This window comes from Electrona antarctica, assembly GCF_951216825.1.
Source record: "Electrona antarctica genome assembly, chromosome: 9".
In the NCBI taxonomy this organism is placed as follows: Eukaryota; Metazoa; Chordata; class Actinopteri; order Myctophiformes; family Myctophidae; genus Electrona; species Electrona antarctica.
Window position 1 is genome coordinate 46,422,986 of NC_136790.1, and position 24,362 is coordinate 46,447,347.

The window sequence follows — 24,362 nt, forward strand, 5'->3', positions numbered from 1 at the left end:
CATGATTTAGAAGACATTTAAAGAAAGGAGCTCAGGTCTAAATGGGTAATCAAGCGTTCTAGTGTGTGTGCTAGCGAACTACACTAGAAGCACACACACTAAAATCCTGAATGTTGAGTTCCATATAGTTAGTGCCATATAGTTGACCAGGAAAGAAGGATCCCCGTGAACGATGAATCTGAACGTTCACTGTGTTGTCTGTATGCTAGCATACATCATCTCTGGTGGCATTAGTTGGCATTACAGATCATCACATCTTAAGCCCTATAACCACACCAAAGGGTCACCATGCATGCAACTCCTTGGGTCCAAACGCTAAAACCGTCTCGACCCCTTTGGTGTGGTTTGGGGCCGTTGAATTCCATGCGTTGAATCACTAGGGTCAACGTGGGTCAACGTGGGTCAACGTGCAACAAGACATATCACACCACAGGGACAACGCTAAAACCGTCCCGACCCTTTGGTGTGGTTAGGGCTTTAAGGCGAGCTGAACCATGCTATGCCTCTTTGATTTTGTAGTACACATTTCCAGGGGATAAAATATGATTTTTGTAATTATTATTTATGGTCCATTAGACTGAACACCTGTCATTTGACCGTTACCATACCAGTGTTGCATAATGTGTATTGTGTACACAGTAGAATCTGCAGTGATCATTTGATTCCAGTTGTGGGTGCTTTGGTTGAACTCCTCAGTTTAGATTAGGCACCGCTAATTGTGTGTGTGTGTGTGTGTGTGTGTGTGTGTGTGTGTGTGTGTGTGTGTGTGTGTGTGTGTGTGTGTGTGTGTGTGTGTGTGTGTGTGTGTGTGTGTGTGCGTGTGCGTGCGTGCGTGCGCGTGTGTGTGTGTACGTGTGTGCGTGCGTGCTCGTGCGCTGCGACGCGTTGTGAGCTTGTAGATCGCTATTTTCAGCAAGTGTAAAAAACTGTCATTACGACGGCATCAAATCCCGCCAACTAAATCGACTGTAGTTTTAGTCGACTAAAACCTTATGATATTTAGTCGACTAAAACTAGACATTCCAGGTGACTAAAATGTGACTAAAACTAAATGAAAACTATTCGAGAGAGTATAACTAAAACTAAAATCAAAAATTGCTGCCAAAAACAACACTGCAGTGTAAAAACATGAACAAACTGGTGTTTATTAAGTCATCATTACTATGACAAACATTCAAATTGAAAGAGCGCAACAAAAAAAAATAGGATATAAGTGAGAGCAGTTTTTTTTATTTTAGTATTATGCCCATGTTAAATTGTGTAATGAGTGAGCAGGTCAGATCTTCTGAATTACTGAAAAGAGGAGGGAACGGAAAAATAACTTTATTTCTTGCTGATTCGCCTTGCCAGCCGGGGTCGTCAAACTCTTGACAACTGGCACTGATCAGGACAGTGTGTCGCATTAGCCCACGCCGATCCACCAGTTACCACGGAGCTGCATTAGCCCGTTGAGACCTGGAACGCATCCATGTCACGTTAGCGTTTAACCACATTAACCATTAACCCATTTTGGGGCAGGAACCCCTTTTGGTGTTTTAAACATTGTTATAATTTAGCTATTGAAAAATAGCAGATCTACAAGCTCATAGCGCGCCACCGAGTGGCGCGCTATGAACTTGTAGGTCTGCTATTTTTGAAAAATCGTTAAAATGTGCCTCAAATCTTTCCGAAAATTGTCATGATTTAGAAAAAATGATTTAGAAAAAAAAATGATGTAGAAAAAATTGTCATGATTTTTTTTTCTTTTTTTCTCGACGTCAGGCCTGAATGGGTTAGAAAGGAGAAAAGGCATTTCTGGCTAATTTTATTACAATACAGGAATAGCCCACATAATGTGCATCAGTAATTACGTTTAGCACAGTGTGCCCATGCTCTCACACTGATGAATGAGAGACATTGACCATGGTCTGCTAGTTTAAAAATCACCATTAGCCTATGCTACTTAGGGCCAGAACATTTCACATTTTATGCTTTTGATGTGCCTTGCCACTGCAATCTTCATTTGTTTTAATTGTGCATGTTTATTTTTTTTATTACATTCACCAAGACAATAAACATGTTCCCCCCCAATGCCAAATTTATGCCTTGTCGTAGAACGGTGTTTTGCGGACTGGAGAAGAGCAGATTAATAAGCTCACAACAATTCACGTCCATGATGAATTGTGAGCTTATTGATTTGCTATTTTCACTCCTACGACACTGCCGTACGACTAAAGTACAAGTCGGGGCTTGCAGTGTTGCAAATCAGAAATGTGTTTTTTTTCTACACCAATTTAAAATGTGAAAGCTGTAGGGTTGTCCAAACAGTGCATGGGGTGGAGCTGCTGTCCTATACCCGGGCCAAACAACAAATGTTGTCCTCTATTTTCAACTAATGGGCTTATTTCTGCATCCTCAGTCATCTTCTCCTTGGGGAAAATGCCCCTTTTCAATATTAAAAGCTTTTCTTCTTGTGTTACATTTTAACCCCTCATCACGGAGAACGAAGCTCTCTCCAAATGTAATACGGAGCACTGCGATGCCTCCCCAATGACCCTAGAAAACCATTCCCTTATACAGCAAATAATAGTCAAATGTGGGATCGCAGCAACGCTTTGGTAGTGGATTGTGTTAAATAAGAATTTATTGAATGTCCTTGGACTTTTTGTATTACTTTAAAATATTACTTTAGAAGCGATTTCAGTGCTCAGTTTTACAAACTTATACTGTAATCAAAGGATGCAGTTTTGATTGCAGTGCACCAATCCCATGCAGGTGCTCAATAGTAGTAGTAGGCCATCAATAATACTGACAGGGCTCAGATACAGTTGGGTGCCACCGATATTGTCCCTTATCATTTGACCCATTTAGGCCTGACCTCAAAATTTTAAAAAATCCTTCTAAATCCTCCAGTTTTCTGAAATAAATATTTTCACGATTTTTCAAAAATAGCAGACCTACAAGCTCGTAGCGCGCCACTCGGTGGCGCGCTATGAGCTTGTAGATCTGCTATTTTTCAATAGCTAAATTATAACATAATGTTTAAAACCCCAAAAGGGGTTCCCACCCAAAATGGGTTAACTGTCCTTTTGCGCAGATCACGCAAACCTCAGCAAAAAGAAAAGGCCAATATCGATGGCCTCCAACTGTAAATAATACTAACAGGGCTCAGATAACTGCACAGTTCTCCAAAAAGTTACAAACTTTATAGATTCCATTCAGTAATTTTATTTCTGTTTATTTTATTCCTCACTTTTCTTTTAGATGTTCCGTCTATACTATCCACTTGCTCTCTCTTGCTTCGCACAAACTTTTCTTCCACCATATTTTGCAGGCTTTTGGCTTTGTCCCGAAAATTAGGAACCTTGCCCGGGGCACAAAAAACATGTCGGCGGTTGCATTCCTATACTGTGCCCAGTAATCTCTCTTTGGCTTTTGTTGGGAAAATGATTTGTTCCTCCAGGAGACCTCGGCTCATAGCCCTGAGACGTTACTGTTTGATTTCCTGCGTAGGTTTTGGAGCTTTTTCATTTTTTTCTTCGGTGGGACTGGGTCTCTGAATGTGCTGCCAGTTGGCAGAGACCCCCATGGGCTTCTCCTTTTTTTTTCCTTCTTCTTCTCTTTACTTTTTTGTGTTAATTTCATTACGTTCACTGTGACCTCAATTAGCAAAGACTCAAGCCCAGGGAGTGGCATTCTGTTTGACAGAATTAAGAGACCCTGGTGTGAATTTCAGGAACTAAGAGGTGCCACCAGACCTCCTCCTAACGAGGTGCACGGTTTATACAGCATACAGCTGTCAGATCTGGAGAGTCTGTAGTTAACTCTGAGCGGGTGCACACCCGGGTCCATTTGGTTTCCATTTGTATAACCTTCTCAGAGTTACAAAATGTATTCATTAAGGCTGGGGATTGATTGTACACCGCAGCAATTTGACACTTTCAAGAATGAAATCAAACACTGAGGATTTCATGGCATTATACTTGTATGTCAGTTCGTGGCTCTGGTTGTAGAATCTCACAGCAAAATGGAATATGGTAAATCGTACATGACTGCACACCGTGTATGCAATAGCTTGGTCTTTACGTATTGCAGAACCACATGAAGTAAGTTTTTAGTCTAAAGAATAACTAATAAATGTAACATTTTACACGCACACACACACTGTAGCCTACTGTTTACAGTTGGAGGCCATCGATATTGTCCTTTTCTTTTTGCTGAGGTTTGCGTGATCTGCGCAAAAGGACAGTTAACCCATTTTGGGAACCCCTTTTGGTGTTTTAAACTATGTTATAATTTAGCTATTGAAAAATAGCAGATCTACAAGCTCATAGCGCGCCACTGAGTGGCGCGCTACGAGCTTGTAGGTCTGCTATTTTTGAAAAATCGTGAAAATATTTATTTCAGAAAACTGGAGGATTTAGAAAGATTTTTTAAAATTTTGAGGTCAGGCCTAAATGGGTCAAATGATAAGGGACAATATCGGTGGCACCCAACTGTACACAGTACAATATTTCTATAACTCTCAGAACAGCAGTATTGCTGTATTCGTGGACAGCGGAGAGAGAGCATGACGTGGAGAAAAAAATGAAAAACGCAAACAATCACAATTATGTCCGTAAATGTATCCTCGTTCCAGCCCTAGCAGTATATTAAAAGAAATGAGAATCCCACCCTTCAAGCTCCTTCACGCTTTCACACTGCGCGGGGGCTAAAGAGTAGAGGCATGGGGAGTCAATATGTCAGCGTTTATGGATGCCCCGCAGCGCTGCACAGGGCTGTCAGACCCCTATTCATGCTCTAATGGCCCCCCGAGGAGCCCCGTCTCTCCGGGGCTGAAAGGGGCCCGGGAGCCCCCCCCCCCCCCCCCCCCTCCCCGAGTGGACGCCCTGTTGTTGGAGGTGAGGTTGCGGCTCTCATGGACGCGCCGTGCCTTCATCCACATGACAAGAGCCATAAAAGAGCATCGCTTTTGCCGCTTCTCTCTCTCTGTCTGTCTTCTCTTCTTTCTCTTACCCCCCCCTCCATTTTCTAGCAAAGGGGGCTAATTGTTTGTTGTGAGAGCCAAAGATTATAGAGCCTCCCATCCTTTTTTTCCTTCTCTCCTAGTCTTTTTCAAGCACCCTTCTCCTTTTCTAAAGAATGTGATTCCAACCCGTGCAGACAAAGAGTAGAAAAAAGTATTGGTATTTTCCTGTGGAATGTCGATGCATAAAAGAGGCTAACTTTGACATTGGCAATGAGACAGCCGGGGCTTCTTCTGCATGAATTTTGGTAGTAACAGCGAGGCTGGGGTGGTCGCAGAGCAGGGACGTGCACACATAGACATTAAAGGGGGCTTCGGCCCCGCATGCCCTTTTACCCGTCTGTAAAACAACTGCCCTTTTCCAGAACACGGATGCAGCGTTTACTACATGGTGAAAGAAATGCAAATGCCACTCCTCTCCTTTCCATGCCATATACCGGAAGGCAGCATTCAGGAGAATTGCTTTTTTTCCCGAAGTTTCCTGAACTTGAACGCAGCATTTTGCGCTGAACTAATTTGTTTCTAAATCCATGTCGTACACACCGCATCTCCAGTAGATAAAGAGTGCTGGGTTGCGCCCCGAAAATAGCCGATCTACAAGCTCTCAGCGCGTCGCAGCGCGACTTGTTGTGAGCTTGTAGATCTGCTATTTTCACTATTTTTTTGTCTAAAAGTGCCCTCTTACGGGATTTCAGCCCCTGCCCCTCTAACACTCTCTGCACGTTCCTGCTGTAGCTCCCCCTGTGCACACATCATATTATAGTCATCCAAGCAGCCAGCCATCAGCTGGGCGAAGACGTAAAAAAAAAAAGAATCTCCCATCTCCCATGGACACCAAAACAAATCTATCTAGTTTCTATACAAAGGTTATTGACTATAAGTTAGAGAAATTATATAAAGTTAAAACGAACACTCAACATTATTATTATACTCGAAAATTCGTTTTTATACCTCCAAACACAGTATTATTTTTCTACATATATATCACTTATGCATGCATGCATGTTTGCATATATACATACACCATACACATATACACAGTAACACATACATACACATATACACATATACATACACAATACACATACACCTGCCCTTGACCCCTTAAGGCGATGACGCCCGCTAAGCAGGTCAGACCCTCGACTCAATCCAATGGCACATCCATCCCAAAAGGTGTTTATCCGATCTTTTCCAGATATATACAGTTGGCTTCGCTGGTCACATACAGTTATAGAACACATTCCAGATGCAATTTCAGCTAAATGTCAAATCGCGGCTCAGATAAGGTCATTGGCAACGAGGTCGATGATGGATATACGGAATTGGGAATGCTACCGTGCATGCAAGGCAACTACGGCACAAAGTTTTTGCTTCATATAAATATTGCCCTTCATAATGGATCATCGGCTACAGCAGTGTTGTTTTTGTCGACTAAAACTAAGACGAAAAATGTCCGTCGACTACCTTTTATCACTGACGCAAACTACATGGAAACTAAATAAAAACTATAAGCTATGATGACTAAAACTATAAGACTAAATATATTGACAATTTCGTCAACAGATAAAAACTAGACTACAATGTTAGGAGGTGACTAGTGGACAAGAGATCCAGGATAAGTCATTTTACACTTGGTTGCATGTTGAAAATAGCCGATCTACAAGCTCACTGTTCGAACCCTGTGGGCTCCCCCAGAGTTAGTGTCGAAGTGTCCTTGAGCTGTCCGGTCAGTGTGACCGGACGCAGCTGTCCGGTCAGTGTAAAACCAGTCATTACGACGGCATCAAAGCCCGCCAAAATACATTTTAGTCGACTAAAATCTTATGATATTTAGTTGACTAAAAAACAAATTCCAGGTGACTAAAATGTGACTAAAACTAAATGAAAACTATTCAAGAGACTCATATGACTAAACCTAAAATCTAAATTTGCTGCCAAAAACAACACTGGGCTACAGTGTCAACATCCCGTGAGCTGTGAGCTCAGTTTTACTGTTGCCAATGTTTTGCAGTGTAAAACAAATCACACCTGTGTGAAGTGAGGGGCGCTCTTATCATCATACATCATATCAATTGAATTTGCGTCCTCACCTTCGTCTTCAGTGTTTGTGTTTACGCAATGTTTGTGTTTACGCAAACACACAAAGCTGGCCATTCATTGTCAATAGGACAATGCTTGTGTTTCACGCACACCCTCAACGCTGGACATATAGGAGGGGCTAGCGCCCCTCAAAAATGGGTAAGAATAGAGAAAGAAACCAAGTCGGACAAGACGGTAAATGGTGCATTTATATAGCGCCTTTATCCAAGGCGCTTTACATATAGATTGTGCATTACATTCACACATTCACACACACATTCACACAGCACATTCACACAGCACATTCACACACACATCCACACAGCACATTTACACAGCACATTCACACAGCACATTCACACAGCACATTCACACAGCACATTCACACAGCACATTCACACACCGATGGCGGCAGAAACCGTGCAAGGCACCAACCAGCACATCAGGAGCAATTAGGGGTTCAGTGTCTTGCTCAATGACACTTCAACACTAACTCTGGGGGAGCCCACAGGGTTCGAACTGGCAACCTTGCGGTTGCCATCCAGCCACTATACCCCTGAGCCACCACCGCAACCCCTGGACAACAGGACAACAGGACCATATGTCAAATTATACATGAGGTGGTTAAAATTAGAAATAAAATGAGGCAGAATCTTCTGCAAGTATAGAGACTGCACTTATAGCACCATGTAACACGTAAGTGTACATAACTGACAGTGCCAGTGCATTAGCATGGAGCGTATTCACAGGCTATAGTACATGAAGTGATAATGCATTTGTGATGTTCTTTCCATTTCACTGGAAGGGATGCAACTACAGTGAATGATTATTTGTTGGGAATTCATCTTCAAACACTATAAACCATTGTGGTTATCACCGCAGTCTATCTTGTACTCAACGCAAGGTCCCTATCTCAGCTACATGCTCCACTTTGAATCGCAAACGGCGGCTCCCTTTTAAAACTTGGCATCCCCTTTGGGAAGCACAAGGCATTCAAGGGAGATGCCATTCTCTGAGAAAATGCAAATTTTGGAAGTTGCTATAGCTATTTGATGTCGACGCTGCGTGATCCAAGCTCGCCGCCCCCGAACCATTCCTCCACCCCGAGTGTTTGGTTGGTTCAATCGCAACGCAGTCCCGGGGACAGACGAGGCTGTTTATATGCAGGCCCGCAGCGGCAGAGACACACAGCGAGCGCTGAGACAGATGCATGTCAGAGATAACAGATCCCCATCTCCCCGACGGATGCCTCTTATCACCAGCCTCCGTTTGCATAATTAAGGCCCTTGGTATATTCAACCCCCCTGAGTGACAAAAAGTATAATTGCAATATCAAGTATACGACAAAAGGTATGCAAGAAAATAAACAAGTCAACATAAATGGGGAGAAAGGGACGCCGTGTTATTTTTGTCCTGTAGGATGGGGGGTGACGAAGAGGGGAGAAAAACGCACATAGTAAAAAAAGAAAAAAGAAGAAGCTAAATCCTGCTGTCAGTCACAGTCAACTGGTGTGACTCGGTGCTCAGAGGCTGGCCCTGCGTGAATGCCTACCAAACACCCAGCGTAAGGCCTGATTGTAATTACGCTGGAACTAATATGCTTTTCAAAATGAGCCATTATGAGCTAATGCTGCACTGCCAAAGCTGTGGTTTTTTTTTTGTCCCTCTTGTCTTGGATAGTTTGCAAAGGTATACGCGCGGCTGATATCGAGCCCTATACGGTTTGTTGTAGTGTGAGATGATGTGAATGCATGATGCGCGGCAAGTGCAGTTCAGGGTTATATGGCCGCCTACTGACTCACGTCGGGTTATACGCTGCTTGTGTGTGGATTTGGGTGAAGATGGCTGCCCCGTCAGTCACCCCCACACGCACGTGCACGCACGCACGCACGCACGCACGCACGCACACACGCACGCACGCACGCACGCACGCACGCACGCACACACACACACACACACATACACGCATCTTCTCTCTAACCGATATGAGATGCATACGTTTTCAACCAGGGAGAGAACAAGGAAAGCACATTTCCATGCATTGATCTATACTTTTAAGGCCCTTTTCTCTTTTACTCACCCACTATTATTGGCGTACTTTCATATGGATGAAAGTGCTGTTGTGGGAGGTTATGTTGTCATCAGTGGTGGAAAGTAACTAAGTACATTTACTTAAGTACTGTACTTAAGTACAATTTTGAGGTATTTGTACTTTACTTGAGTATTTCCAATTTCCTTACTTTTACTTCTACTCCACTACGTCTCAGAGCCAAAATTTTTACTTTTACTCCACTACAATTATTTGAAAAATGTAGTTACTTTGGAGATTTAAATTTCGATTAGAAAACATACATTAACCACTTCAACCCTAGCCTGCCCTGGGCACCATTCCATTTCGGGTTCATGAACCGGTCGGGAGTGGATGATATTGCTACGTCATGTTGTAGTATTGTTTTGTAGTCAGCAATCAATCGGAACTTCCTTTTCCCTCAAACCGATGTTTCTCAATAAAAGCAACAGGCTACGAGAGCTTTTATTGTTATCCTTCCGGTTTGAAGGAAAAGGAAGTTCCGTTTGATTGTTCCTTCCTGATGACTACAAAACAATACTACAACATGACGTAACGATATCATCCGCTCCAGACCGGTTCACACGGCACTTTTGGAACAGAGACCAGGCTTTCCTCCGAGGTGGAAAGCCTAGTGAGGCGAGGTTATATACATCAACATTTCGGCCATTTGAAAATCCATAGCAGATCTGCTATTTTCAATAGATTTTGTACACATTTTGAACTTGTGAAATGGCACATTCTAGTACATTTTCACTTCCGTACTTTTACTTGTAGTAGTTCTAAATTGAAGTATTGGTACTTTTTTACTGAATTTACAATGTACAATTGAGTACATTTTCCACCACTGGTTGTTATCGGTATAGATGGTCATATACGTTGATATAACTGTTGTCATAAAACGGATTACATTGCTGATGGCCCTTTATTGACTGGACAGCTGTCCGGTCAAGTAGTGTTACCTCAGTGTGTGTCAGGAGCAAAGGACAGCTATAGGGGCCTCCTTCCTTCGGGGGGGGGGGGGGGGGGGGGGGGGCAGGAGGGGGGGAGAGAGCAGGAGGGGGGAGAGAGGACCCATCTAGGTGGGGGAGGAGGAGAAGGGTTCAAGGACACGGGCTGATGAGAATTCCATCTGGGTAATAGTCTGACTGAATGGTCAGTGGAGGACCAGTAGGGGACAGAACAGTCTTTAAACGTACTTGAACACTAAACCATAAAACTATTGCCCAGGTCCTCGACTGATCAACACTGATCTAGTCTAAAACACTAGATCAGTGTTTTATTATTTTATAGGGGGCGCTATAGCCGCTATAGCCCCTTCTCCAACGTCTGGCTTTCAGAAGGAAAAAGAAATCACACCCGTGTGAAGTGAGGGCCGCTCTTATCATCGTACATTATCGTACATCTCATTCCAGCCAACCACAATTTTCGTCCTCACCTTCGACATCGATGTTTTGTGTTTACACTATGACGTAAAAAGTCTCCATTCATTGTCAATGGGAATGTAATGTTTGTGTATAGGACAAAGTTTGTGGACACACACCAAAAGCTGGAACGAATCGCACTCGTGTGCAGTGAGGGGGCTCTTATCATCATACATCGTCACATTCCGTGCTCAGCCAATCAAATCATCACATTCCGTGGTACACACAGACATACAAAGCATGGGCATAGGACAGGACCCCACTCATGATTTCATGGTAGCCAAGTCTATGGATTTTTTAATGTTTTCTTTAAGTAGTGACGTCATGTGGCCGGCAGCCACAGTGCTGGCGGTGCTGCTGTGCTAATGTGGAGAAATACAGTTGGGTGCCACCGATATTGCCCCTTATCATTTGACCCATTTAGGCCTGACCTCAACATTTAAAAGAATCCTTCTAAATCCTCCAGATTTTTCAAAAATAGCAGACCTACAAGCTCGTAGCGCGCCACTCGGTGGCGCGCTATGAGCTTGTAGATCTGTTTGTAGATCTGTTTGGGCCAACTGGCATCCACCCAGTTGGCCCAAACAGTGACAACCAAATCAGTATAGGGTGTCAGCCAATGTTGAGTGATTTGAAGAGCAATTTCATCGTACTATATGAGTTCAAGTTATGTGTTTAAAATAAATGACGTTGTACAACATGGATTGGATGATCCCTATAGTAGCTATAAATGTTAGCCTGCATCTCCACCAACTGCTCATTTGCACACTTATAGACCAGATTAATTCCTATTTAAATTGTGAATTGTAAACCCATTTTGGGCGGGAACCACTTTTGGTGTTTTAAGCATTATGTTGTACTTTAGCTGTTGAAAAATCGTGAAAATGTGGCCCAAATGTTTGAATATATTCTTTCAGAGCGAACATTTTTAACTCAAATCTTTGCTTCTGGGGAGGTCCCTGGAACAACATATTTTCAGATGGGGTCGGCGGCCAAATACATATATTTTTGGGGGACCTTGACATGAAAATAGTTGAGAACGACTGACATAGAAACATTTTTCAGAAAACTGTCAGGATTTAGAAGGCATTTGTAGAATCATCCTCAGGTGTAAATGGGTTAAAATCAATATCAGGAAAGACGGCCCTCAGGCCTCATTCACACGTATCAAACACCAATCAAGCAAAATGTCATTTTTGTATGATGGGGGGGAGGGGCAGAACACCACCAGCAATCAGCAATCAAACACAAATGTTTGGTCAAACCACGTGACTCCCATTGGAAAAGCATTGTGGTGGCCTAACAAAACGACCAAACATTTGCTTGATTGGTGTTTGATACGTGTGAGTGATGCCTCAGGCTTCGTACACACCTACACAACAAATGTTCGGTCCGTGTGTGATGCCTGATTGCTTTTTGATTGCTGCTCCAATTCATTTTCAATGGGAGTCACATGGTTTGACCAAACATTTTTGTTTGATGAGGGGGGAGCAATCAGCAATCAGCGATCAAACACAAATGTTTGATCAAACCATGTGACTCCCATTGGAAAAGCATTGTGGTGGCCTAAAAAAACGACCAAACATTTGCTTGATTGGTGTTTGGTACGTGTGAATGAGGCCTCAGAGCGCCCCTGCAGCGCAGGGCACATGGCAACGTTAATCATGCCCAGTGGATGGAACATAATTGGGCTCTAATTGGATGATAACTAATGAGGAAAGGCATACGACGTGCTTTATCAATAACCTGTGAACCTTCAAATGGAATTACATCAACGGTATTATACGAAGGTCTAATCAGAATCTATGACCTCATTGTTGCCAGTGTTGATTTCGTCGACTAATACTATGACGGAAAATGTCCGTCGACTATCCTTTTTTCACTGACGAAATCTAAATGGAAACTACATGAAAACTAAATATACTGACAATTTCGTTAACAAATAAAAACTAGACTAAAATGTTAGGAAGGGACTAGTGGACAAGAGATCCAGTATGAGTCATTTTACACTTGGTTGCATGCTGAAAATAGCAGGTCTACAAGCTCACAACGCGTCGTGAGCTTGTAGATCGGCTATTTTCAGCAAGTGTAAAATCAGTCATTACGACGGCATCAAGGCCCGCCAAAATATTTTTTTGTCGACTAAATCAATCGACATTTAGTCGACTAAAACTAGACAAACACTAAAACATTCCAAATGACTAAATTAAGTTTTATTCCAAAGACTATGACTAAACTAAAATCTAAATTTGCTGCCAAAAACAACAGTGTTGTTGCACTGCAGCACTTGTACATTCTCTGAGTGGTACGACTGTGGGAGAATGAAGCAACATTACACCAGAGAGGGCGTGCTTTATCGTGATTATTGGCACGCCAGTGATGCGGTCAGGAACGAGGCTTTAGCTTTGGCCCATTTCCGCCAGCGCCACTCAAGTGACCAATAATGCACCCCCTTGTCGAGTGTAATATTGCGATTATACAACAGTTATACCCTGAAAAAATAAATCCCACGTCAACTCAATTTCATAACTAAGCTTTTCGACAGAAATAGTTTAATGCCATATTTAGCCACTACGACGGCAAATGTCCCATGCAGACTGCTAGCCTAGCGACTTAGCCGGCTCTGCGCTAGCTGCGAGACTCTCCTTCTATGCCCAGCCTCGGTTGATGATTGGCTGATCGCCCCCAAAGCGATGATTTGATTGGCTGAGCAAAGTACATATTGAGGATAAAAGTGATCATTACTTTGTCTTACTATTGGAAACCATGAGACAAGGTCCTACAACTTTTATCCTACTATCAATGCGCAAAATCTCTGCCTGTCCGTCCGTCTGTCGGTCTGCACGTATCTCGAGAACCATTCGACCATCCGACTTAAAACACGGTACGTGCGTTGCCGTCTTGCCGAGGACCTGAGTGAGTGCCGTGCCCGGCCCCGAGTCGGTGGACCGAGGACCTGAGTGAGTGCCGTGCCCGGCCCCGAGTCGGTGGACCGAGGACCTGAGTGAGTGCCGTGCCCGGCCCCGAGTCGGTGGACCGAGGACCTGAGGGACTGCCGTGCCCGGCCCCGAGTCGGTGGACCGAGGACCTGAGGGAGTGCCGTGCCCGGCCCCGAGTCGGTGGGATAGGCGGTGTGTGTCCAGAACCGTTGTTCCGACCCAGGCACGTGCAGAGAGTGTTAGAGAGTCAGGGGCCATAAGGAGGGCACTTTTGGCCCAAATAGCGAAAATAGCAGATCTACAAGCTGCGACGTGTTGAGAGCTTGTAGATCAGCTATTTTCGGGGCACAACCCGGCACTCTTTATCTAGTGGAGATAAAATGCTGCGTTCAAGTTCAGGAGACTTCGGAAATAAGAACTATTCTCCAGAATGCTGCCTTCCGGTATGGCATGGAAATGAGAGGAGTGGCATTTGCATTTCTTTCACTATTAGTAAATGCTGCATTCGTGGTCTGGAGAGGGCAGTTGTTTTACAGACGGGTAAAAGGGCAGGGGCTGAAGCCCCCTTTGATGTCTATGTGTGCACGACCCTGTTCCGACCGATACGCCCATATATAGGCATGTATGGAGATCCGGTTGTCCAGAACAGCTCCGATCCAACCAACCAGCTATCGCTATGCCCATATATGGGCATGCACATGTATATGTGACGGACCGACTTCAAATTCGCCGCACGCATCGCGGAAAAGTCGAAAGCGGCTGTTATGATTACAGACCACTGTACAGAATGTAAATCTCATTTCGCTGATGTCTTTTGAAGCGGATTAGTGTAGAGTGGAGATTGTTTTATTCCTCTCACAGTCACACAGATTATCAAGATATATACCTTTGCCTATGCCTGCAAGACTCATGGAAGAAATTGTGTTGTTTCCACATGTTGTCATTAATCTCGGAAACAAAAGAAGCGGCATATTTAATTAGAGCAGTGTGTTGTATACATTATTGCGTCTTAATTGCCTAATCTTTCCAAACCCGGCCATCATATAGACTAGGTTGTGTTGTTGCCGGTGCCGTAGAGCTGCTGGTATCAGGGGTGCACCACTTCCCATACATCCTGGCTCATTACAGGCATGTAGCACTGTTGACCTTCGACCCCGAGCGTGCTTGCAGTTCATGCTCAAGAGCAGAGCAGACGCGTTGGCTTGCACAACAATGCGCGCACGCACGCACGCACGCACGCACGCACGCACGCTCGCACGCACGCACGCACGCACGCACATGGTGCTGCAAGGGCTCAATTGTAAGCAATAGTATACACGCTGTGTTGTTTTCCATCTACTTTATTATCAGCCATCGTTAGCTTGACAGCATGTTGCTAATGACATGGAAATGGCACACACACACACACACACGCGCGCGCGCGCAGTGACGCGCACGCACACAGACAGACCCATTTCCCCCACTTAAATTCACACAGAGGTTTAATTAATCCCTCTCAACCTGGCGTCCTTACTTTGGGCATGTATGTCATTAATTATGATGATGCAATACATTGTGAGCTGTATGTGTGCCTGTCTGATGAAGTGCAGGGACGTTACACAACGCATCTCCAGGAGATAAAAGAGTGCAGGGTTGCGCCGCGACGCGTTGAGAGCTTGTAGATCAGCTATTTCCGCCATTTTGGGCGCAAAAGTGCCCTCTTATATATGGGATTTCAGCCCCTGAACCCTCTCTATAACACTCTCTGCACGTGCCTGCATAAGTGGTTGAAGAGAGTTCTTGGGGTTTCTGTGCCTCACATGATAACCTCTCGAGGCTATACGATGTCCCCCTCCGCCCGTCACCTCCTCGTGGTAGGACAGACAGAGAGGGGACTTTGGATGGAAAGAGATCCCCGAACACACACACACACACATACGCACACACACACATGCACACACGCACACACACACACACACACACACCGCCGGTGAGACTCGCCCGGTCGTCTCAAGTGTCGTTATGGCAAGTTACCGGGCAAATGGATGGATGAGAAAACCAACACAAGGATCTGTGGTATATGTACATATTCAACTTTGTATGTTCAAGGGTGTTCTGCCTGCCGTGTAGAAAAGCCCCCTACCCTAACCCCACCACCACCACCCCCGGTTTCAAGAATCAATCTTTATTAACACATTTAGGCCTGACATCGAAAAAACAAAAAAAAGTCTTCTAAATCATGATCTGAAATACCTAAGAGTATGTTTCTATGTCAGTGGTGCTCAATATTTCATGTCAAAGGACCCCCAAAAATGATATGTAATTGGCCCAAGGACCCCCCCATCTGAAAATATGTTGTTCCAGGGACCCCTCCAGTAAAACAAAGATTTGAGTTAAAAAAAAGAAATCGCTCTGAAAGAATATACATTCAAAGATTTGCGCCCACATTTTCACGATTTCCCCCCCCCCAAAAAATAGCAGACCTACAAGCTCGTAGCGCGCCACTCGGTGGCGCGCTACGAGCTTGTAGATCTGCTATTTTTCAATAGCTATAAAGTATAACATAATGGGGTTCTCGTCCAGAACGGGTTAAAAAGGATAAGACTGAAGAATTGATTTAATGAATGCGAAGGCATGTCCTGCGGGCCACGTGTAATCCGCAGAGAATCACTGAGCGCGAGGCGTGAGCTCAGGGGGACAGAAAGATGTTCGCAGAAGACTGGTTGAAGTGGTCTGTAATGATAGTCTCCATATAATCCCATAATTCCTTGTTTAATTAAACTCCTGTGCTGGCCTTGAGACTCAGCCCAGTATGTATTACTCTTTTGTTCTCACAGTCGTTATCTAGTGTTGGGACTGTTTGGGGGCCTTTTGTCCACTTTGTCCACTTATTATTTTATTTTATTATTTTATTTTTTGTCTCCAAAAAATAAAATAAACATTTTCTAGAGAAGATATCTTGTAACGTGAGCTATAAGTGGACACGATGAATTCGATGCTTTTTGTCTGCGGCTCTCATGTGCATTTTTGGTTGAGCACAGAAGGTTGGTATACCAAGATGCTTAATGAGCTATATACCCCCTGTGATCTCAATATAGCTAGATCTACAAGCTCACATCGCGTTGCATCAACTGAGCTTGTGGATCAGCTATTTCCGGCTGATCCCCCCCCCCCCCCCCCCCCGCCCCTCCCGTCACACGATACAATATAAATCATAGGCTTCCTTCCCACTCTTCTCTGGACTGTTGCATGATGCAATGCAACCGGGGCCTGCAGCAACAACACTGGCACGTCACACTACACACACACACACACGCACACACACACACACACACACACACACACACACACACACACACACACACACACACACACACACACACACACACACACACACACACACACACACACACACACACACACACACACACACGCACACCGCCTTGTCAATGTTCTCCTCAATGAGATGAAAATTAACCAAAGTATGAATTTTATGACATGGAATGAAAGGGGCCACATGGTCTGAATAGACGTGCAGAGGAGGAGGTGAGAATGATGCAATTTCTCCTGAATTCCGTTATAATGGTAATGTGGCGATGATGTGAAATGCACATTTCTCTGGCTGTCAGAAATGTCCCTGTCGGCCCTGGATTGTGGCAGCTTTGTGCTGTGGTGTATATCTATCTACATGTGTGTGTGTGTGTATGTATGGTCCTGGAGCTAAAATGTGTGCAACGCACGCGGCTTAGTCGAAAATGCCTAAAAAGTAACATAAGAGATGTTCTAATTCATTTAATGACAGCACACACACAGGAAACACACGGGGGATGAATGGGTTTTTGTGGTGTAACATTGTGTTGATTTCTTTTTTTTTGTAAACTCGAGTGTGTGTGTGTGGGGGGGGGGTATCTGGGGGCTCTGTGCCGTCGTCGGAGCAGTGAATGCATGCATGCAGCGCCCTGGGCCAGCGAGGGAGAGTATAGTGGGGGGGGACGAGGAGCAGCAAGGTGGCTGTGTAGATTAACCCCCCTGCCACCACCCCCCCCCCCCCCCCCCCTTCACTGCTCGCGGCGGCCCTCACGCATTAACGGCCGCTGGGGCCACCCGTGCACGCGCGTGCTCGCTCAGAGACAGGATTGGGTATCAAGGCAGGCCTCGATCCCCCTGCTATTGTTGTATAAATATCCACAGATGAAGGTAATTATTTACCCTGTGTTGTGCTTTGAGAGAGGAGTATATGGCTGTCATTTGAATCGTCACTGTTGCAGCCCGTATACCCGCGGTTGCACATGTACTGTATGTATATACAGCAGGCATCACAGTAAATATAAAGAAGCCCCCCCCCCCCTGCCAGTGTCAAAACTAAAACTAAGACGGAAAATATTCGTCGACTGCCTTTTTTCACTGACGAAAACTAAATGAAAACTAAGCTATGATAACTAACTAAGACTAAATATACTGACAATTTCGTCAACAAATAAAAACTAGACTAAAATGTTAGGAAGGGACTAGTGGACAAGAGATCCAGTATAAGTCATTTTACACTTGGTTGCATGCTGAAAATAGCACATCTACAAGCCCACAACACATCGCAGCGCGACGCGTTGTAGATCAGCTAATGGCCCGGTTTCCCAAAGGACACCTATTACACCATGGTGTAAGAGGTATGGTGTTGCACATGCTCAAGTTGCCCTCTAGGCCGCACATGAAGCCTGTGTGCGGCCTAATTGGCTGCATGGCAGCCAATCAAACAATATGTCCTTTTTTGGGAAACACTGTCAAACACAACAACATAGAAATACACAACCTAGACTAGAGCACAGCCATACCTGTCCTCATTGCGCACGTAAGGCCTCCTGCATGAATAAACAAGCCTGTTTCCCTAAAGCCTCTTTAGCCTACACACACCTGTCGACATGTGGCAGTAGTAAAACCATTCGCAGAGAAATGTGTGGTGCGAGTGGTGACTTTCTTCATCTCATTTAAATATAAAAACTTTGAAATTAAGGCCTACTTCAGCATCAAATAAATTAAATTGAATACATTTTTTTAAAGAGTGAATAGAGCCTATACTGTCAGCTGTCCAGCAGTCCAAATATTATTAAATTAAATTTCAGAATGGTAGACCTGAGGCCTGAGGCCTACCATTGCGTGGCACATCTATGCACGGAATGTCTATGTTCACAGGCTTCATGTGCGGCCTAGAGGGCAACTGAGCATGTGCAACACCATAGCTCTTACAGTGTAAGAGGTATGGTGTTGCACATGCTCAGTTGCCCTGAAGGTGAAGGTGGTGAAGGTGGTGCGGCTGCGCCTCTGCTTCCTCTTCAGGTCGGGCTCCGAGTCCACGTCCGAGCCGTCGTCTGTGCGGTTACCTGCAGAGGGGGAAAACCGCGAAGGGAGGGAAACGTGAATTTAGTATAGGAGCCAATTCTCCATATGCAGACCGCGGCCATCTTACCATATAAGTTAATGGCAAGGTGCTACCTATAGTGCAACTTCCCATTGACAGCCCATTCATCCAAACAGAAAAGTCCTATCTGATTGTATTAAACAACGTCAAACTCACCAACATTGCAGCTGTACGGAAAGCTTGAATTATTCTCTTTCTATCCTCAAAGTGTTTGTTTCATAAAAATCCACTGCAGACATGTTATGAGCTACTTTGTGTCCTTGCAGGTGATTATTTTTCTAAGTATTGCAGTTTGGAAGTGCTCGTTAGATATCACTCAACTGCTACCTGTTTTGAATTAGCTCATAATGCAAGATCGAGGCAGCAGGAATGTCCTCTGATGAAACACGGTCTGCAATTGGGCAATGTTTCTATGTTTAAGTAAATTCATGATTAAGATTAGCTCTGGTCCATAGCCTTACTGCTTCTATGATTCTGCCCTGCAGTAAGGCTATGCTATACTTTCCTTTTTAAATCTCACATGGAAATCAGACCAGCCTCTCCTCTTTAGCGTAAATAAAAAGAATGTTTTTGCTACTCACCAAAACAAAGGCGGGTTGTGCCATTAGAATGCCTACTTTCCTTAGTGGAAGCACTCTGAGCCCCCCACCACACGTATAAACAGTACTTTTTGGCCAAAAGGGGATTTTGTTTCTCCAATGCGCCCTCTACCGATATTGCCCAGAGAATTGCCTCATAGAGAATATTTTTCCTCTGGTAAAAAAAAATCCCTTTCTGGACAAAAAGTACCGTTTATACGTGTGGTGGGGGGCTCAGAGTGAGTCCACTAAAGAAAGTAGGATTTCTAATGACACAACCTGTCTTTGTATTGGTATCTTAGTGTTAGTGTGTAGTGTAGTTAATGTAGTCGACTAAATCATAGGATTTTAGTCGACTAAATCTACAGTTGATTTAGTCGACTAAAATGTATTTTGGCGGGGCCTTGATGCCGTCGTAATGACTGTTTTTACACTTGCTGACAATTGGCCCGGTTTCCCAAAGGACACCTCTTACACAAGTCTTACACCATGGTGTAAGTGTAAGATGTGTCCATTAACTTATATGGTAAGATGGCCGCGGTCTGCATATGGAGAATTGGCTCCTATACTACATTCACGTTTCCCTCCCTTTGCGGTTTTCCCCCTCTGCAGGTAACCGCACAGACGACGGCTCGGACGTGGACTCGGAGCCCGACCTGCCGCTGAAGAGGAAGCAGAGGCGCAGCCGCACCACCTTCACCGCGGAGCAGCTTGAGGAGCTGGAGAAGGCCTTCGAGAGGACACACTACCCAGACATCTACACCAGAGAGGAGCTGGCGCAGAGGACCAAGCTCACCGAGGCCAGAGTACAGGTCAGATACAGTGCTTCTCCACCCCTTTTTTCATTTCAACAAGTTACCAGTTTGAACCATTATTGTATACTTTAGCTATTGAAAAATAGCAGATCTACAAGCTTGTAGTGCCGCGCTATGAGCTTGTAGGTCTGCTATTTTTTAGCCGAAATGTACACACACACGCTCGCACGCTCGCACGCACGCACGCACGCACGCACGCACGCACGCACGCACACACACACACACACACTTTCTACTTTTGGTACACACACGCACACACACACACGCACGCACGCACGCACGCACGCACGCACGCACGCACACACACGCACGCACACACACACTTTATATGCTTGCACAAGCGAACACGGACACACCCACACACCCATAATTCAATCCCGGTATCCCCTATTTTTCCATTGCTTTGAAATAACGATTGCCCTCTTGTATGAGCTGGATCTGATGTATTCATTTGTTCAGAAAGATATCACCTATATCCACCCTCTTCTTCTTCTTCTTGGTGTCAGAGAGCTAGCTCCCTGCTTATACCGCATATAGAGCTTCATGCTCAGCCCTATAAGAAGGCTCTGACAGCACCAACCCATCCTCATCTTCCTTCACACCCTCCAGCCGCCCAGACCTTCCAACCTGCCTGACAGCTTGTGGGCCATATGTGTGTACGCAAGACCCAAAGAACATATGTACAGTATAGAGTTATGGCAGCAGCTGTGTGAGACAGGGAGAGAGAGAGAGAGAGAGAGAGAGAGAGAGAGAGAGAGAGAGAGAGAGAGAGAGAGAGAGAGAGAGAATGCATTCCTGATGGGTTTCTCATCATTGCGGCCAGGATCTCTCCCCATCACTTTCAAGCCTGCCGCTGCTTGTAAAAACCCCTCCGCATATCACAGAGGGTCCATCATCCTCTCCTGGGACCCCAACGGCCCGACAACAACATTAATCAATCAGGCAGTAGGAAAGACCCCCCCCCCCTCCTCCTCTTACCACAGTCTCCCCCCCCCCCCCCCCCCCCCCCCACACCTCCTGTATCCCCCAAAACTCCTCGCCGCATGCTAAATGTTCCACACACTACAAAACATGCTTCTGGGGGTAACTGATTCCACACATGACTTTGTCCATCCTGAAACCCCCCAACACGCAAAAGATGTATGTCTAAGTGGTTAATGCCTTACTCAAGGGAGAACGTGACTTTTTTTGGGGGGTATCTGGGCTTGTTATAAAACAATACATTAACTTTCACAATGTTTTCTTTTTTTGAGATGAACATCTAGGGGCAAAGTTGGACAGGTCAGATTAATCTGAATTAACAGGACTGTCCAATATTGTAATGAATGATAGTACATCTGGAGAAAAGATTCCTACAGTTTTGCAGGTTATGGACTATGGATTATGACTGTTTTATGAAGTTTTTTAATATGTTTTGTTTTCATGTTGTATCAAAATCCAAAGAACATCTGTTTTTAACCACTTAAACACTAAATAGCCTGCTTCACTGACCAAGTCAGTGAACTTGAGTCCCCCTAAGTTTATTTGTTCAGTTTTCTCCTCAACCCCTCAGATCTATAAGGGCACAATGTGTCGCACTGCAATGGTGAGGTGTGCTGGTGTCTGTGAGAATAGGGACACTAGTACTAGGGCTCCATTTTCGTCACCGCTAAACCTCCCTAAACCTCTTTGCCTTTTTTTTAACTATTTTGCTAAACATTTTTGAATAGTTAAAATGGCCAGTCGACAAGCTCACAACATGTCAATGTAGATTGGCTGGTTGAACTATTCAAAAATGTTTTGCAAAATAGTAAAAAAAAAAAAGGCAAAGAAGTTTAGGGATTAGGGGTTTAGCGCTGACGAAAATGGAGCCCCTAGGTTTCATGTGGTTAAGTTCTGCAATTGGCTGTGGTGAGTTACAACTAACCAATGAATGGCTGTGGTGAGTTACAACTAACCAATGAATTGCTCAGCAATGTATGTGGTCACAGAAAAGCAAAGAGGCTTCTGTCTCTGTTTGTATCCAACTCAAGGGCTTTTGTGCTGTAATTTGTGTCTGTGGATTAATGGCTACTGACGAAAAAAAATCCAAATATGAAAATGAAAGAAGATTGGGAGAAAAAACAACAACAACAACAACAACTAAGAGACCACTTTTCTCTTCTGCTAGATAATAGCGCTAAATGATGTCATGTGAAAACCTAAGGTATTTGAGTCATGGCTATAATTTGTTAATGCTGTTTCCCTCATAATCTAATTCTGAAAGGCTTTGAAAGTCTCCAAAGGTCAACTCAAACTTAATTTTCTGAGAAGGTCACGCAAGAAAGGGTCCCTGGTTACCAAAGTCAATAATGACCAATGTTGCCAGGCAGTGTATGGGTGTTTAAGAGAAGCAGTCATAGTGACAATACCATGAACAGAATGTACTTGATTCATTGGAGTCTATACTGCAGTACAACGTTTCTAAAGAATACATGGGCAAAGTAAAACAAACTCTTAAATCCTATATACAGTACTTTTCTGACTGGGGTCCCCCAAGGCTCTGTACTTGGCACCCTCCTTATTTACCCTTCACACCACATATCCTTGCCGAAAATGGCCGATGTACAGACAGACGCACACAACACGTCACTAGCGACGCGTTGTGCGCTTGGACATCTGCAATGTCTGCCCAATGTTCACATGTATAGGGACGCTAGGGTTATGTTGTTTCAGAAACCTGCGTGCGTGCGTGCGTGCGTGCGTGCGTGCGTGCGTGCGTGCGTGCGTGCGTGCGAGAGAACATGTCTGACAGTGTCCACCAGCTGGGCTTTCACCTATGGGTGCCCATAATGACCCATCATCCTCCCATCACAGTCCAGGGGAAAGGAGACCCTTTGGCCCAAAGAGCAAAGCGGCTCGGACTGCAGCTGCAATGACGCATCTTCCAGATGTCAGTCGGAGGGGGGGGGGGGGGTCTGTGTTTTTGGATTGAGGGAGAAACCAGAAGCACAGGGTGTCGGAAGGTCACATTGGAGATCCCTACTTTCCACAAAATGGACACGGATCTCCGTTGTCCATTTGTTATATTATCGCTAGCGCTGGTGATAATCTGTCAAGCATGCCGTTCATGTATTTCTGCGGCGGATGGCACATTGCTTACAGTGAGCTTACTTTGACACCATGCCTGCCGTGCATCTGCGCACCTCGCTCAGATTAACAAGCCCTATAAAGGCGTGTGAACGAGGCACACTAATTTTGTTGCATAAGCCACGAGTGTTTTTGGCTTATATAGAGCTGCCCCAAACTCACCGCCTCATAAACGTGGCTAATTCCCTGTGTCTGTCCCTCCCCTGCCGTTCCCGAAGGCACACTACTGACCATCCATCTTCATCAGACCCAACTGGCCCTTTCAACAGGGCTATACCACCACCGCTGGCCCCCGCAATGGTTTTATCACCCCAACTGACAAATTGTAGGATATGATCCAGATCTCTCGACAATTAGTTCCAGGCTGTCTCAACAGGAGTCTTATATACCTCTCCTCCCTCCTCCGAGGCAAAGTGAGCTGCCACTTTCCATCCGATGAACCCTGGACGCTAACAGAAGCGGACAGCAAAGTCATTCCACAAGCTATTAAGAGAATAGAGCATCATTTGTGCTGGCCTGTTCCCTCTGAAGTGTGGGCCTTGCAGGCGGGGGCCGATATCGGCCCGGGCCGGCCAGGCCACAGAACAGAGAGGGAGAGAGGGAGCAGGCGCGAGGCTGCGGGCCACTGTAAATCAACTCTCAAACACATGAAGTGAATTACTTTCTCCCTCCCTATTTGGGAGTTTTTTAAGAGTCGGAGGACGGCTCCGACCTCATCATCTGATCTGAGGAGCACGCCGCCGGGCTCGCGTAGGGAATCCGTCGGCCAATAGATCCCCTTTCATCACCAATAAACAGTCTGCATGTCGCTATTATAGTTAGTAGAATCTAATAAGGTATAAAGCATTGGCTTTATGAAGCGTACAAATCAATTTGGAAAGAAGTCTCTCTCTCTCTCTCTTTATCTGGGCGTGTTCTGTTCTGGTGTTGTTGCATGATGGCATGCAAAGAGAC

The 24,362-nt window shown here is 44.9% G+C and overlaps 1 pseudogene across 1 annotated transcript in view; it reads left to right on the plus strand.

Moving 5' to 3' along the window:
• The window catches only part of LOC306929561 (paired box protein Pax-7-like), a 68,292-nt pseudogene that overhangs the window by 15,138 nt on the left and 28,792 nt on the right, over positions 1-24,362 (plus strand). The window contains exon 5 of the transcript in view: positions 20,098-20,297. The product of the transcript in view is annotated as a paired box protein Pax-7-like (transcript). The remainder of the gene's footprint in view (positions 1-20,097; positions 20,298-24,362) is intronic.